The sequence below is a fragment of the Triticum urartu genome, unplaced genomic scaffold (genome assembly GCF_003073215.2).
Source record: "Triticum urartu cultivar G1812 unplaced genomic scaffold, Tu2.1 TuUngrouped_contig_1270, whole genome shotgun sequence".
Taxonomy (NCBI): Eukaryota; Viridiplantae; Streptophyta; class Magnoliopsida; order Poales; family Poaceae; genus Triticum; species Triticum urartu.
In genome coordinates this window covers 17206-29097 of record NW_024111697.1, presented here as the reverse complement: position 1 = coordinate 29097, position 11892 = coordinate 17206, and the positions used below count along the sequence as shown (strand labels likewise).

The 11892-nt window shown below is 44.3% G+C and overlaps 1 long non-coding RNA gene across 1 annotated transcript; it reads left to right on the top strand.

Moving 5' to 3' along the window:
- Window positions 1-398: 398 nt before the first annotated feature.
- Window positions 399-5024, top strand: LOC125526653. Its single transcript, XR_007291836.1, has 4 exons — window positions 399-844; window positions 1524-1628; window positions 1709-1826; window positions 2034-5024. It is a non-coding gene; the product is annotated as an uncharacterized LOC125526653 (long non-coding RNA).
- The last annotated feature ends 6868 nt before the right edge of the window (window positions 5025-11892 follow it).

Below are 11892 nucleotides of genomic sequence, written 5' to 3'. Positions count from 1 at the left end.
TCATGATGATACATGTAGTATAAAAGGTTGTGTTAGGCTCCAAATAATACTGCATCATCTAGGCTTTGTGTTTTCTTCCTAAACTAAGCCTACTGCCATACAAACACGTTAACAAATACTGAAGCTTGATTAGTGCGCACAATCCTATCTTAAGAGGCGCCACCAGGTGGCGCCCCAACCACTAGTTAAACACATTCAGCTGCGCGAGCTGGGCGCTCTCTCACGCAATCCACGTGTTACTTTTTTTTGAGCAACTTTTTTTTTGAGCAACACGTGTTACTTTTACTGTGTTGGGATGAAAAAAATATTATTGGCTAGGAAAAACGTGGCCCAAAGAGAGAAGAAGAGGAAGTAGCCTCGAGCCGCATCACTTCTCGTTTCTCTCCCCGGAACCGCATAGCACGCACGCAACCTCTCCCTTTCCTCGTTTTACCTTCCCACGGGTGGGTAGCTAGGGTTGCCGCCGCCGCCCCATCGGCCCATACCAACTCCTCCGGCGCCGTCCACGGGAGAAGGCACCTCCTCAGATTCGCTTCTCTTCCAAACCTTCTCGCCTTAGCGTTCCACATCGTCGCCATGATGGTTGCAGATGAGGGGGAGGAAGGGGATGCCATCGAGGTGCCGACGAGGACAGAGGAGGGAGAATCAGGTGAGGGCGGGTGCGAGATCGCCGTATCCCTGGCGATCGGCGCCGTGCGGCGCCGGACTTCGCTGCGCTGGTGTCGCTCTACCCCTCCTTCGCCTCCTTTGTCACCGTGCCCGCGGGAGGCCGCCCGTCCGTTGACTTCGCCGCCACGCGAGAGCTCACACACGTCCTCCTCCTCGACGACCACGGCCTCAACTGGTTTGTGCAACTCGCTCTCCTCCCGCCCCTTCCCCTCAACCCTAAGATGCATTTTGTGCCGCACCATTCATGACTGTTCCTGTTCGGTTGTGTTAGCTGGGTTGTTTATTTCTTTGCTATTGGCCTGTTGTGCTACTGGGAGAATTGGTTGGCAAATATAGAATTCAACTAACTGTGCCATCTAACTCAAATGTAACTGACACACTTAGCGTCTTATGAAGAAGTGTTGAAATGAGTTCAGAGCTCGAGAGGTTCACAACTTTGTGTACATGTTAGTGTTGTATATTAATAGAACATTTTGTAACCTACAAGAGATCACTTGCTTTATTCTTGCTACGGTACTTACACAATGGAACCTTAATATATTGAACAAAAATGTGCTGAAAAGGGTCTTGACAGGAAATGTACACTGCTTATTGTATTCATTGTCTTGTCAATAATATACATAACCGCATAAAAGAAAGACTTTTTGGTTTCGTGAAAATCAAAGTGATACAATGTTTGGTTTTCATCCATTAGAAGTTAGTGAAACATATGCGTGCACACTAAAACATTCATGAACTGAATACCGGATTGAAAACCCTGGCATGTGTAGTACAACTGATTTTATCTTAGTGACACGACATCTGTGTTTGATCTTCCTGGAGCTGCAGGTGATGAATGTATTTGTCCCTTTCAGCTTCAGGTTGCTGGCACCTAGGAGGGACGGGACAGCAAAATCGGTGCTCATCGAAGATGGCGTTGGTACCACTTACCCGACAACACAGTTCTGCGGAAGCTTTTTGTAAGTGCCAAGTAAATTTCCTTTTATATGGATAATTATGGTGAGCTGATAGTTATCTTGCTTCTGCTCATCATGACCAGCGTATACCAAGACACTTCTCCGTACATGATGGATACACACGCACGGAGTGAGCTTTTCTCTGCGGTTCTGGTGACCTGCGCACAGGGTCTCTGTTCCATGATGTTGCCAACGAGCAAGGTAAATCCTCTACGCTTGGTCACTTTGACTCTGTATTTATGGTATGGTCACTTGGATTTATGCGTCTGAGCTTCTCATTTTTGTCTTTGACTGATCTTTCGTATCTAAACCACTGTACATCAATTTCGCTGGATTCTTTGATAGAATTATGTATTTATGCTTGTTTCATGGTTTTCCTTTTCTCAATAATTTGAACCTCCATTACAGACGTGGAGACCGATCATGAGCCTCTCCTTTGACATCAAATTGTGTTCCATCGAAAAAGCTTGGGTATTCTTATTCCATCAATTTTTGGATGATTGTCAAAATCCCATGATATGATTTAGAACCTGACATTATATTTTATTGTATGATACAACTGTCTAATACTCATAATGTGAGGGACACAGGAAGAGTATTGGTCGCCGGCGATGAAAGCATTGGTTGGGGGGAGGCATCGATGTGATATTGATGCCAAGGTGGGCTTTCCCAATCTTGCTCTTTTTGTTGGGCGATTCTGATGCGGGTTCTTGATTTAATATGTGAGTTGGGTAGTCTCGCGTCTACTCATGTGATCTTACTTTATCAGATTCTTCTTAGTTTATGTTTTTGATTCAATCGTGCATTTGTGGTACTTGAAGCGATTGGTTATTCCGCTTTAGTGTTGTGGATCTGATAGTCTGAACTTAAAAGTGAGGAGTTTTTTAATGCAAACTTATCATCTAAAGATCCTTTGGTTTTAATGTGGCCCCTGACTGATGAACTCTTGGTCCGCAAATTAGAGTTATTTAGCAGTTGATTACAAGTCATTGGTAGTGTAGTCTGTAGTGTAGTGTAGTGTTTTAACTTGATGCTGTTGGTTTCCACAAAAAAAAGATGGAAAACTAGCCAACAGGTCGGTCTCAGTACTATTGAGCTGCTCGCATGCAGTTTTGTGTGTGACAGTGGTAGTGCAAAGCCAGCATCGTTTTTGTTTGGCACTATAAAACAATGATATCTTGATGCTGAAGCATTATATTGTTGTTTAAATGATACTAGGATGGATGCTGCTTAGTTGCCAATTTGTCACTTGTGAAGATTTTCACATGCCGTAGTTTGGTAACAGGGGATATAAAACATGTGGATTTTTTAGCATGTCGTAGTTGATGACAGGGTATATGGTGAACTGACCACCTGCCTATGCACATATTCGTTCACCCGGAGACCATCGATTGGTTTATGATAGTTTATGCAAAATGTATCGTGCATGTTCACAGATTTTATCCTAGGCCGTGTACCAAAAAAATAGAGGTGACTTCATCTTAATCCGCCCCTCGCCACTTTGCACTTCAGGTGTTTATATACCTTTTCTCCTTATCACGCCATTTGTTGTTTTTCTTTGCACATCTCAGCTTCACTGTTTTAGGTTAGGCACGACGAACAACAAGGAAAGCATTCTGACCCACAGAGTGAAGTGTTTGCAAGCAAATATTTAATGCATACAATTTGTTTCAAATTACTTGTGATTTCGATGATTTGACAAGTACAAACGTCTGGCGTTCTGCCTTTTGATATAACATGTTAGGTCCTTATTCGCTTCATATCCATACGGGAGGGTAACACATACTGAAAATGTTAACCGTTCACCAAAAATATCTGTGACTCGATACATGTATCCAAACTAAATAGTTGTTTTCATGCCGTCTAGATTGTACTAAATATACTAATAATCAATATGCAATTTTGGGCAAGGCCTAAATGCTATTATAAAATATGAAATGATACCATACATGGTATCTGAATTTGGAAATGAACCAGCAGATCCACTTATTCAAGTTTCAATTTTTTCTTCTTTAGCTTTGCATTTGCAATTGATGGTGTTACAGAAAACGGCCTCGAGCTTTTTGGACTACCTACTTGTGTATAAAAGTTTTAGTCAAAGCTTAAATTATTATATTTTAAGGTTGTAGAGGTTGTATGTTACGCCGGCTAAGACTAAAGATTGTAAATTCATTGTTTATCTTACCAGCGTTGTTCTCTTTGAAGATAATTGTAGAAACTATATTATCAGTTCATTGCTACTTTGTATGTGACTTATGCTATCCTCATATATGTGCTACTTTGTATGTGACTTGTGCTATCCTCATATATGTCAATACTGTAATATGAGCGTCTTGGTCCTTCTTATACAACTTTTCTTGTTATGCTCTCCATCAGCCTCCTTTGCTCCCATTGCTGTTGTCTGATGTACATTTTTTTGTTTTTAAGCAAATTTGTCTTTTAGTTCTGATTTTATCTCCATCCTCAAATGTAACTTTGGTTTTCAGTTGATCTGTCAACCAAATTTCTTTTGACGGGAAGGCCTTATGGCTAGCTTTATTAAACTCAAATCAAAATTACGTCCTCTGCGAGAGGTCTCAGAATAAACTCAGGCGGAGCCTCTAACCATTGAGCAGGGTTATTAGCACTACCCCATCTAGCTAGCTCATGTGCTACCACATTTCATATAATGTCATAATTTGTGCTGATGTTCTGCATATCTGAGAAAGAAGATAGTATGATAAGGCTAAAGGAGAATTATGGTGGAAAGCTTTCTTTTCTCTTGTTTGTGTGATCCAGCTCTACATCTATGCTAACTTATTGCCATCTTCATTTGAAGATGAAGTTAACCAGTCCATTATTATTCCTCTGATTCATTGGTTGTTCTATGCCGAGATCTTGCCCCATCCCTGAGCTTGTTGATTTTTTAGGGTTCTTATGAATCGTGCTCGTCGTTCAGTTCTGCAATCCACCTTTATTAATGCAGTTACTTTTTGGGGCATATCTTCCTGCATCTAAACGCCCTATGTGTGTGTGTGTGTGTGTGTGTGTGTGAGCGAGCAAGCAGATAGACGAGGAGGCCGAGCCATCCTCGACAACATCGTCACCGTCAGACCGAGGGCGCCGTGAGCAACCTGAGCCATTATCACCTTGTGGCGCCACCTAAGAGGAGTTGAGGCAATGCCAGGTGGAAGACCGAGGGCGTCTGGATGAAGCGAACGTGGCCAGTTCTTTTTGTCTCTAGCTAAGACGATATGGCGCCGAAACTTCAGATTTTTGGTTTATAAGTGCCGAGCATAACTATCCATGGTGGTATATATACAATAGACAGACGTGTTAGGCTTCAAAACTGAATGCAATGAACCTAATTACGGTAATCCTTCTTTGCTGTTAACAGATTGTACTAACCTCATAATTTCTGTGCGCCCTATCCTGATTACTCAATTAGATTTTCTTTGGTAGACGGCATAAATAGATAATCACGGTACTGGTACTAAATCACAATTACTACTTCCAAATGACACTCGCAACCATCCGTATCAAAAACATTTGTTTGTCCATTTGTGCAGAAGCTGCTCCTGCTGCATTATATAAGATCCCTTAGTCTTTGGTTTTGAGATATGGCATCAACCAAGTTTTGAAGCTCTTTCTAAAGTTAGGCGTATTTGTTTTCTCTGTGATGATAGCCTACCTTGCACAATGAAGTTGGAGTCAGACCCCTTGAGTATCTATGATGTTAGGCCCTAAATAGATTTGTTCCTGGTTCTACACTAGTAGAAAATAGGGCTATGGTCCAGGCCGGCTTAGCCCATTAGTCCCGGTTCAGTCTAGAACCGGGACCAATGTGGGCATTGGTCCCGGTTCGTGAGCCCAGGGGGCCGGCCGGGCCACGTGGGCCATTGGTCCCGGTCCAGACGAACCGGGACCAATGGGCCTCGCTCTTGGCCCACCACCATTGGTCCCGGTTGGTGGCTTGAACCGGGACCAAAGGCTTCCCTTTAGTCCCGGTTCATGTCATCAACCGGGACCAATGAGGTGCCTACATATACCCCCTCGCGCAAGAGCAGAGCACAGTGCTCTGTTTTTTCTGGCCGAGGGGGAGAGGGCTTTGTGGTGCTCTAGCTCACCTCCTATGCACATGAGGTGTTCGATGGAATGCCCGAGCCACACTACTTAAGCTTTCTCCTCTCGATGATGATGAACTTCTATTAATTTGGACACTTAATTATATATAATGCACGCAGATGAACCGACAATGGATGTACGGTGACAGACACACCCGCGAGTACATTAAGGGCGTGCATGAGTTTCTCGATGCGGCTGAGGCAAACTAGCAGAATGGTTTTATGTGTTGTCCATGCACTGAATGTGGGAATACGAGATCTTACTCTAACCGGAAAATCCTTCACTCCCACCTGCTTTACAAGGGTTTCATGCCACACTATAATGTTTGGACGAGGCACGGAGAATAGGGGTTATGATGGAAGACGGCGAAGAAGAAGAGTACGATGACAACTATGTGCCCCCTGAATACGGTGATGCTGCAACGGGGGGAGCTGGTGAAGATCAAGAGGAACCAGATGATGTGCCCAATGATGCTGCCACGGGTGAAGCTGCTGAAGATCAAGAGGAACCAGACGATGTGCCCGATGATGATGATCTCCGCCGGGTCATTGTCGATGCAAGGACGCAATGCATTAGTCAAAAGGAGAAGCTGAAGTTCGATCGCATGTTAGAGGATCACAAAAAAGGGTTATACCCCAATTGCGAAGATGGCGACACAAAGCTCGGTACCGTACTGGAACTGCTGCAGTGGAAGGCAGAGAATGCTGTGGCTGACAAAGGATTTGAAAAGCTACTGAAAATATTGAAGAAGAAGCTTCCAAAGGATAACGAATTGCCCGACAGTACATACGCAGCAAAGAAGGTCGTATGCCCTCTAGGATTGGAGGTGGAGAAGATACATGCATGCCCTAATGACTGCATCCTCTACCGCGGTGCATACAAGGATCTGAACGCATGCCCGGTATGCGGTGCGTTGCGGTATAAGATCAGACGAGATAACCCTGGTGATGTTGACGGCGAGCCCCTCAGGAAGAGGGTTCCTGCGAAGGTGATGTGGTATGCTCATATAATACCACGGTTGAAACGTCTGTTCAGAAACGAAGAGCATGCCAAGTTGATGCGATGGCACAGTGAGAACCGAAAGAAAGATGGGAAGTTGAGAGCACCCGCTGACGGGTCGAGTGGAGAAAAATCGAGAGAAAGTACTGGGATGAGTTTGCAAAGGACCCATGTATGGTTTGCTTTAAGCGCGGATGGCATTAATCCTTTCGGGGAGCAGAGCAGCAATCACAGCACCTGGCCCGTGACTCTATGTATGTATAACCTTCCTCCTTGGATGTGCATGAAGCGGAAGTTCATTATGATGCCAGTTCTCATCCAAGGCCCTAAGCAACCCGGCAGCGAAATTGATGTGTACCTAAGGCCATTAGTTGAAGAACTTTTACAGCTGTGGAATGGAAATGGTGTACGTACGTGGGATGAGCACAGACAGGAGGAATTTAACCTTAAGGCGTTGCTGTTCGTGACCATCAACGATTGGCCCGCTCTCAGTAACCTTTCAGGACAGACAAACAAAGAATACCACGCATGCACGCACTGTTTAGATGACACTGAAAGTATATACCTGGACAAATGCAGGAAGAATGTGTACCTGGGCCATCGTCGATTTCTTCCGACCAACCATCAATGTCGAAAGAAAGGCAAGCATTTCAAAGGCGAGGCAGATCACCGGAAGAAGCCCGCCATGCGCACCGGTGATCACGTGCTTGCTATGGTCAATGATTTACACTACGTAATCTTTGGAAAGGGTCCCGGTGGACTAGCTGTTCCGAATGACGCTGAGGGACATGCACCCATGTGGAAGAAGAAATCTATATTTTGGGACCTACCCTACTGGAAAGACCTAGAGGTCCGCTCCTCAATCGACGTGATGCACGTGACGAAGAACCTTTGCGTGAACCTGCTAGGCTTCTTGGGCGTGTATGGGAAGACAAAAGATACACCTGAGGCACGAGAGGACCTGCAACATTTGCACGAAAAAGACGGCATGCCTCCGAAGCAGTATAAAGGTCCTACCAGCTACGCTCTTACAAAAGAAGAGAAAGAAATCTTCTTTGAATGCCTGCTCAGTATGAAGGTCATGACTGGCTTCTCGTCGAATATAAAGGAAATAATAAATATGCCAGAGAAAAAGTTTCAGAACCTAAAGTCTCATGACTGCCACGTGATTATGACGCAACTGCTTCCGGTTGCATTGAGGGGGCTTCTACCGGAAAACGTCCGATTAGCCATTGTGAAGCTATGTGCATTCCTCAATGCAATCTCTCAGAAGGTGATCGATCCAGAAATCGTACCAAGGCTAAGGAGTGATGTGGCGCAATGTCTTGTCAGTTTCGAGTTGGTGTTCCCACCATCCTTCTTCAATATCATGACGCACGTCCTAGTTCATCTAGTCGACGAGATTGTCATCCTGGGCCCGTATTTCTACACAATATGTTCCCCTTTGAGAGGTTCATGGGAGTCCTAAAGAAATATGTCCGTAACCGCGCTAGGCCAGAAGGAAGCATCTCCATGGGCCATCAAACAGAGGATGTTATCGGGTTTTGTGTTGACTTCATTCCTGGCCTTAACAAGATAGGTCTCCCTAAATCGCGGTATGAGGGGAGACTGACTGAAAAAGGCACTCTTGGAAGAGACTCAATAATATGCAGGGACGGATATTCTTGGTCTCAAGCACACTACACAGTTCTACAGAACTCTACCTTGGTGACCCCGTATGTCGATGAACACAAGAACAGTCTGCGCTCCAAACACCCGGAGCAGTGCGACGACTGGATTACATGTGAACACATCAGGACTTTTAGCAGTTGGTTGGAAACACGTCTCAGAGGTGACAACACTGTTTGTGATGAGTTGTACTTGTTGTCAAGGGGACCATCTTTGACTATATTGACTTACAAAGGATACGAGATAAATGGGAATACATTTTACACGATCGCCCAAGATCAAAAGAGCACCAACGAAAACAGCGGTGTCCGCTTTGATGCAGCAACCGAGAGCGGAAAGGACACATATTATGGTTACATAGTGGACATATGGGAACTTGACTACGGACCTGATTTTAACGTCCCTTTGTTTAAGTGCAAATGGGTCAATCTGTTAGGCGGCGGGGTACAGGTAGACCCACAGTACGGAATGACAACAGTGGATCTGAAAAATCTTGGGTACACTGACGAACCGTTCGTCCTAGCCAATGATGTGGCACAGGTTATCTATGTGAAGGACATGTCTACCAAACCGAGAAAAAGAAAAGATAAGGAAGCGAATACATCATACGATGAGCCAAAGCGCCACATAGTTCTTTCAGGAAAAAGGGACATCCTGGGAGTGGACGGCAAGACAGACATGTCTGAAGATTATGAAAATTTTCATGAAATTCCTCCCTTCAATGTCAAGGCTGACCCAAGCATCCTGATAAACAATGAAGATTATCCATGGGTACGGCGCAATAAGCAAATGACACAAGCGAAGAAAAAGTGAAGACTTTCTCCCGTAACTATTATGATGATACCATGCCAAATTTGTAACAGACGAACATGCTACTATTGTCCGTTTTGTACATGCACATGCTATGTGGGTGAAATTATGATACCATCCCAACTTTCAACTTTTTCAGAGTTCATTTGAAATGCTTTCATGTCTTATGGTTCGAAACTTTGATACTTCGAAAGTGATTGTCCATTTTGTACATGAAGTGCATCAAGTTTTTGTCGTAACCCTCTCTACTTTTTGGAACATGCTATGTGGGTGAAATGATGATACCATGCCAACTTTCAACCTTTTCAGAGTTCATTTTGAAATGCTTTCCAATTTCAGAGTCATTTAGCTCAAATAATGAATTAATAGCAAACAGAATGAACTACAAAACTTTTATGAAAATAAAAACAATCAATTAAAATATTATGTTATGATCAACTAAAATAAAACTATAATATTCTTCAATAGCAAAAAGAATATAATTTTTGTGACCTAAAATCAAACTATAAGTATTTAATTGTAAGTATAAATAAAAAATAAATAGCAAAGAAGAAAAAAAATTCTATTTTTATAGTAAAGTTATTCATAAACTAGTGATTCACACAAAATTTTTAAAATTCAAATTTAAACTATTTAAAATTTAAAACTAATGGCACTAACAGAAAGTTTATAATTTTTGTGACCTAAAAGCAAAAAGAAAGAAATCCACTAAAAAAACTGTAAGTATTTAGTGTAAGTAGAAATAAAAATAAATATAAAAAAATTTCTATTTTTATAGTAAGTTTATTCATAAACTAGTGATTCACACAAATTTTTAAAAATTTCAAATTTAAACTATTCAAAATTAAAACTAATGGCACTAACAGAAAGTTTATAATTTTTGTGACCTAAAAGCAAAAAGAAATCACTAAAAAACTGTAAGTATTTAGTTGTAAGTAGAAATAAAAAAATAAAAAACCAAAAAATGTAGAAATAAAAAAGAAAAAATAAAAAAAATGCCTCCTACTGGGCCTCCACGGCCTGAATACGACTAGAAACCCTACATGGGCCAGGATTCAGGCCCGCAGAAGGCCCAATAGGCCCACAGGCAGTAGCAAGTTTAGGCCCGAAAGCCTGCATTAGAGAGGAGCTCGAATGGGGAGGCACACCAGCGCTTATAAACCAGTGCCGGCGCCCTTCAGCTAGCGATGTGGGACTAAACTTTTGGGCGCGGGGCAGCACAACGCCATTGGTCCCGGTTGGTGGCAACCAACCTATTGAACCCCTCCGGACAAAGAGCGCATTTGTTGCTCAGTGCGGGGTTCTGGTTAGGGACAAGATCCCGATAAGCATCCAGCAATGGTTTAAGCCGGCTACAGAAGACCCTGAGGTGTCTTATGTCAATGATATGCAGAAAAATGATCTTTGGACTGAGCTGAAGTCAAATTTCACCCTACCGCCTGAGGATAATCCAGAGAACCCAGTTAAAGAGAAATTAATCAAGTCTTTTGCTCTTAAGAGGATGGCAGAACTATTCAGGAGGTGGAAGAAAGAGCTGAATAAGTTTGTCGAAAATAATGAGACACCAGAATTCAAGGGCAGATATGAGAAGATCAGAGATCACTGGCCCGCATTTGTGGCCCACAAGACATCAGAAAAGAGTAAGAAGATGTCGGCGACAAACAAGCAAAATGCTGCGAAGAAGAAGCTTCACCATCGCACGGGGTCAGGTGGCTACCTCGTAGCCCGGTCTAAGTGGTCCAAGACTGAGAATGATCTGGTTCATAAAGGGATCAAACCAGAGACAATTAACTGGCCAGACCGTTGCCGGACTTGGTTCTTCGGGGCTGGCGGAACACTGGACCCTGTAATAGGGAAGTGCATTTGGACGAACGATCAAATGGACATACCCGTCAGTAAGCTTAAGCAGTATATCGAAGCAGCGCAGGAAGGGACGTTCTTTCCAGACAGAGAGAACGACGAGCTCACAATGGCCCTCGGGAATCCTGAGCACCCTGGACGGACACGAGGCACGCTAGGCTCCATTCCGTGGAAGGTTGGGTTTCCGGACGCAGGCGGTTACAAATCCCATGAGAGGAGGAAAAAAGTGCAGCAGACCCAAATACAGGCGCTGCAAGTAAGGGTAGACGCGATAGAGGAACGAGAAGCAAATCGCAGCAAACGTACTGCCAAAGCTTCCCCCGAAGCTACCCCGCCATCTCAGCGCAGAAGCAGCGTGGCTTCCACCGAGCTGCTTCAGCCGGAGCATGCCTTGACGGCTCCTGCCAGCTATCCCGTGGATGCTATAACGGAGTCTCAAAATTGCCACCTTATGACGCAATGGATGAATTTGAAGGTCAAGGCGGCTGTTGGCTCTGTTTATCCTACTGAACCCGGCGCAACTTTTCACTGCCGGCCGATTCCAGAAGGATATGCTAGGGTGATGGTGGATGAGATAACGGAGGGATTTGAGGACCTCCAGCTTGACCACCCTACCGGTGAAGGGGAGACTCGGCTGGGGTCTGCTCTGAAGACTCCATGCCTATGGCGGAAGGAGCTCATCAATCTTCCGAACTGGACGCCACCGCCTCCTCCTCCTCCTCCGGCGAGTCAGGGCACTCCGCCTCCACCGCCTCCTCCTCCGGTGAGTGACGATGAGGGCCCTCGGCCGGCTCCTTCTCCGGCGCGTGGCGGCACTCCGCCTCCT